Source organism: Arachis stenosperma, chromosome 7, assembly GCF_014773155.1.
Source record: "Arachis stenosperma cultivar V10309 chromosome 7, arast.V10309.gnm1.PFL2, whole genome shotgun sequence".
Lineage (NCBI taxonomy): Eukaryota > Viridiplantae > Streptophyta > Magnoliopsida > Fabales > Fabaceae > Arachis > Arachis stenosperma.
In genome coordinates, this window is record NC_080383.1 from 30082868 (window position 1) to 30087808 (window position 4941).

Below are 4941 nucleotides of genomic sequence, written 5' to 3' on the forward strand. Positions count from 1 at the left end.
AGACTGGCGTTTAAACGCCAGCCAGGGTGCCTGGTTGGGCGTTTAACGCCCAAAAAGGTAGAGCAGTGGGCGTTAAACGCCAGAATGTGCACCATTCTGGGCGTTTAACGCCAGGATGGCACAAGAGGGAAGATTCTGTTTTTAATGCAAAATTTTTTCAAGTTTTCAAAGTTTTTCAAAATCAAATCTTTTTCAAATCAAATCTTTTCAATCAAATGTTTTCAAAATTAATTTCTCTCCTTTTTCAAAGATACTTGCTAACAATTAATGATTTGATTGAACATTTTAAGTATGTTGCCTTTTCTGCTGAGAGAGGTTTAATGTTTGAATCATATCTTTTCTTGTTAGGCAAGTCATTAATTTTTTTTTAAAATCAAATCTTTTTAAATTGTTTTTCAAATCATATCTTCTCAATCACATCTTTTTCAAAAAAAAAAGTTTTCAATCATATCTTCTTCAAAATCTTTTTCAAAATGTTTTTCAAAATCTTTTACTTAATTTTCGAAAATTTCTTCCTCCCTTCTCACATCCTTCTATTTATGGAGTAACACTCCTTCTCAATGCACAATTCGAACTCTATCTCACTAAGTTCGAATTCTTCTACCTCTTTCTTCTATTTTTCTGTTCCTCTGACACCTCAAGGAATCTCTATACTGTGACATAGAGGATTCCACATTTTCTTGTTCTCTTCTCTTTCATATGAGCAGGAACAAAGACAAAGGCATTCTTGTTGAGGCTGACCCTGAACCTGAAAGGACCTTCAAGCGAAAGCTAAGAGAAGCTAAGGCACAACTCTCTGTAGAGGACCTAATAGAAATCTTCAAAGAAGAAGAACCCATGGCAGCCGAAAACAACAACAATGCCAACAATGCAAGGAAGGTGCTGGGTGACTTTACTGCACCTACTCCCGACTTCTATAGGAGAAGCATCTCTATCCCTGCCATTGGAGCAAACAACTTTGAGCTTAAGCCTCAATTAGTTTCTCTAATGCAACAGAATTACAAGTTCCATGGACTTCCATTGGAAGATCCTCATCAGTTTTTGGCTGAATTCTTGCAAATCTGTGACACTGTCAAGACTAATGGGGTTGACCCTAAGGTCTACAGACTTATGCTATTCCCTTTTGCTGTAAGAGACAGAGCTAGAATATGGTTGGACTCACAACCTAAAGAAAGCCTGAACTCTTGGGAAAAGCTAGTCAATGCCTTCTTGGCAAAGTTCTTTCCACCTCAAAAATTGAGTAAGCTTAGAGTGGAAGTCCAAACCTTCAGACAGAAGGAAGGAGAATCCCTCTATGAAGCTTGGGAAAGATACAAACAATTGATCAGAAAGTGTCCCTCTGATATGCTTTCTGAATGGAGCATCATAGGTATTTTCTATGATGGTCTCTCTGAACTGTCCAAGATGTCTTTGGATAGCTCTGCTGGAAGATCTCTTCATCTGAAGAAGACGCCTGCAGAAGCTCAAGAACTAATTGAAATGGTTGCAAATAACCAATTCATGTACACTTCTGAAAGGAATCCTGTGAACAATGGGACAAATCAGAAGAAAGGAGTTCTTGAAATTGATACTCTGAATGCCATATTGGCTCAGAACAAAATATTGACTCAACAAGTCAATTTGATTTCTCAAAGTCTATCTGGAATGCAAGCTGCACCAGGCAGTACTAAGGACGCTTCATCTGAAGAAGAAGCTTATGATCCTGAGAACCCTTCAATGGAAGAGGTGAATTACATGGGAGAACCCTATGGAAACACCTATAATTCTTCATGGAGAAATCACCCAAATCTCTCATGGAAGGATCAACAGAGACCTCAACAAGGTTTTAACAACAATAATGGTGGAAGAAACAGGTTTAGCAATAGCAAACCTTTTCCATCATCTTCTCAGCAACAGACAGAGAATTCTAAGCAGAACCACTCTGACTTAGCAACCATGGTCTCTGATCTAATAAAAAACACTCAAAGTTTTATGACTGAAACAAGGTCCTCCATTAGGAATTTGGAGGCACAAGTGGGACAGCTGAGTAAGAAAATTACTGAACTCCCTCCTAGTACTCTTCCAAGCAATACAGAAGAAAATCCAAAAGGAGAGTGCAAGGCCATCAACGTGGCCGAACTTGGAGAGGATAAAGAGGCAGTGAACACCACTGAGGAAGACCTCAATGGACGTCCACTGGCCTCCACTGAGTTTCCTAATGAGGAACCATGGGAACCTGAGGCTCACATTGAGACCATAGAGATTCCATTGGACTTACTTCTGCCATTCATGAGCTCTGATGAGTATTCTTCCTCTGAAGAGGATGAGTATGTCACTGAAGAGCAAGTTGCTAAATACCTTAGAGCAATCATGAAGCTAAATGACAAGTTATTTGGTAATGAGACTTGGGAGGATGAACCTCCTTTGCTCACCAAAGAACTGGATGACTTGTCTAGGCAGAAATTACCTCAAAAGAGACAAGATCCTGGGAAGTTCTCAATACCTTGCACCATAGGCACCATGACCTTCAAGAAGGCTCTGTGTGACCTAGGGTCAAGTGTAAACCTCATGCCTCTCTCTGTAATAGAGAAGCTAGGGATCTCTGAGGTACAAGCTGCAAGAATCTCACTAGAGATAGCAGACAACTCAAGAAAACAAGCCTATGGACTTGTAGAGAATGTTCTGGTAAAAGTTGAAGACCATTACATCCCTACTGATTTCATAGTCCTAGAGACTGGGAAGTGCATGGATGAATCCATCATCCTTGGCAGACCCTTCCTAGCCACAACAAAGGCTGTGATTGATGTGGACAGAGGTGAACTGATCATTCAAGTGAATGAAGAATCCTTTGTGTTTAAGGCTCAAGGATATCCCTCTGTCACCATGGAGAGGAAGCATGAAGAGCTTCTCTCAAAACAGAGCCAAACAGAGCCCCCACAGTCAAACTCTAAGTTTGGTGTTGGGAGGCCTCAACCAAATTCTAAGTTTGGTGTTGAACCCCCACATTTAAACTCTAAGTTTGGTGTTGGGGGGTTCCAACATTGCTCTGAGCATTTGTGAGGCTCCATGAGAGCCCACTGTCAAGCTACTGACATTAAAGAAGCGCTTGTTGGGAGGCAACCCAATGTTATATTTTATCTATTTTCCTTTGTTATTTTATGTTTTCTGTAGGTTGATGATCATGAGAAGTCACAAAATCAATTGAAAAAGCAAAAACAGAATAAAAATAGGAAGAAAAACAGCACACCCTGGAGGAAGATCCTGTTGGCGTTTAAACGCCAGTAAGGGTAGCAGTTGGGCGTTTAACGCCCAGTCTGGCACCATTCTGGGCGTTTAACGCCAGAAAGGGGCACCAGACTGGCGTTAAACGCCAGAAAAGGGCAAGAAGCTGGCGTTAAACGCCAGAAATGGGCACCAGCCCGGCGTTTAACGCCAGAATTGGCACAGAATGCATTTTTGCACGCCACTTGGTGCAGGGTTAAATTTTCCTTGACACCTCAGGATTTGTGGACCCCACAGGATCCCCACCTACCCCACCACCCTCTGTCTTCTTCTTCACCGATTCACCAATCACCTCTACCACTCTTCCCCAAAAACCCCTCACCTATCAAATCCCACTATCCTCTTCACCACTCACATCCATCCTTCATAAAACCCCACCTACCTCACCATTCAAATTCAAACCACTTTCCCTCCCAAACCCACCCATAATGGCCGAACCCTACCCCTCTCTTCACCCCTATATAAACCCATCTTCACTCCTTCATTTTCACACACCCTAAATACTACTTCTTCCCCTTTTGGCCGAACCACAAAGCCATCTCCCTCTCCTCTATTTCTTCTTCTTCTACTCTCTTCTTTCTTCTTTTGCTCGAGGACGAGCAAACCTTTTAAGTTTGGTGTGGCAAAAGCATTGCTTTTTGTTTTTCCATAACCATTTATGGCATCTAAGGCCGGAGAAACCTCTAGAAAGAGGAAAGGGAAGGCAAAAGCTTCCTCCTCCGAGTCATGGGAGATGGAGAGATTCATCTCAAGGGTGCAGCAAGACCACTTCTATGAAGTTGTGGCCTTGAAGAAGGTGATCCACGAGGTCCCTTTCAAACTCAAAAAGAGTGAATATCCGGAGATCCGACATGAGATTCGAAGAAGAGGTTGGGAAGTTCTTACCAACCCCATTCAACAAGTCGGAATCTTAATGGTTCAAGAGTTCTATGCCAATGCATGGATCACCAAGAACCATGATCAAAGTGTGAACCCGGATCCAAAGAATTGGCTTACAATGGTTCGGGGGAAATACTTAGATTTTAGTCCGAAAAATGTAAGGTTGGCATTCAACTTGCCCATGATGCAAGGAGATGAACATCCTTACACTAGAAGGGTCAACTTTGATCAAAGGTTGGACCAAGTCCTCATAGACATTTGTGAAGAGGGTGCCCAATGGAAGAGAGATTCAAAAGGGAAGCCGGTTCAATTGAGAAGGCATGACCTCAAGCCCGTGGCTAGAGGATGGTTGGAGTTTATCCAACGCTCAATCATCCCCACTAGCAACCGGTCGGAAGTTACTCTAGACCGGGCCATCATGATTCATAGCATCATGATTGGAGAGGAAGTAGAAGTTCATGAGGTTATAGCCCAAGAACTCTATAAGGTGGCGGACAAGTCCTCTACCTTGGCAAGGTTAGCCTTTCCTCATCTTATTTTTCACCTCTGTTATTCAGTTGGAGTTGACATAGAAGGAGACATCCTCATTGATGAGGACAAGCCCATCACTAAGAAAAGGATGGAGCAAACAAGAGATCCCACTCATCATGAAATCCCTGAGATGCCTCAAGGGATGCACTTTCCTCCACAAGACTATTGGGAGCAATTCAACACCTCCCTAGGAGAATTGAGTTCCAACATGGGACAACTAAGGGTGGAGCACCAAGAACATTCCATCCTCCTCCATGAAATTAGAGAAGA

General features: G+C 42.4%; 1 non-coding gene across 1 annotated transcript; it reads right to left on the reverse strand.

Moving 5' to 3' along the window:
• Positions 1-1242: 1242 nt before the first annotated feature.
• Positions 1243-1350, reverse strand: LOC130942517 (small nucleolar RNA R71). The gene has a single exon (XR_009071084.1). It is a non-coding gene; the product is annotated as a small nucleolar RNA R71 (small nucleolar RNA).
• Positions 1351-4941: the final 3591 nt, after the last annotated feature.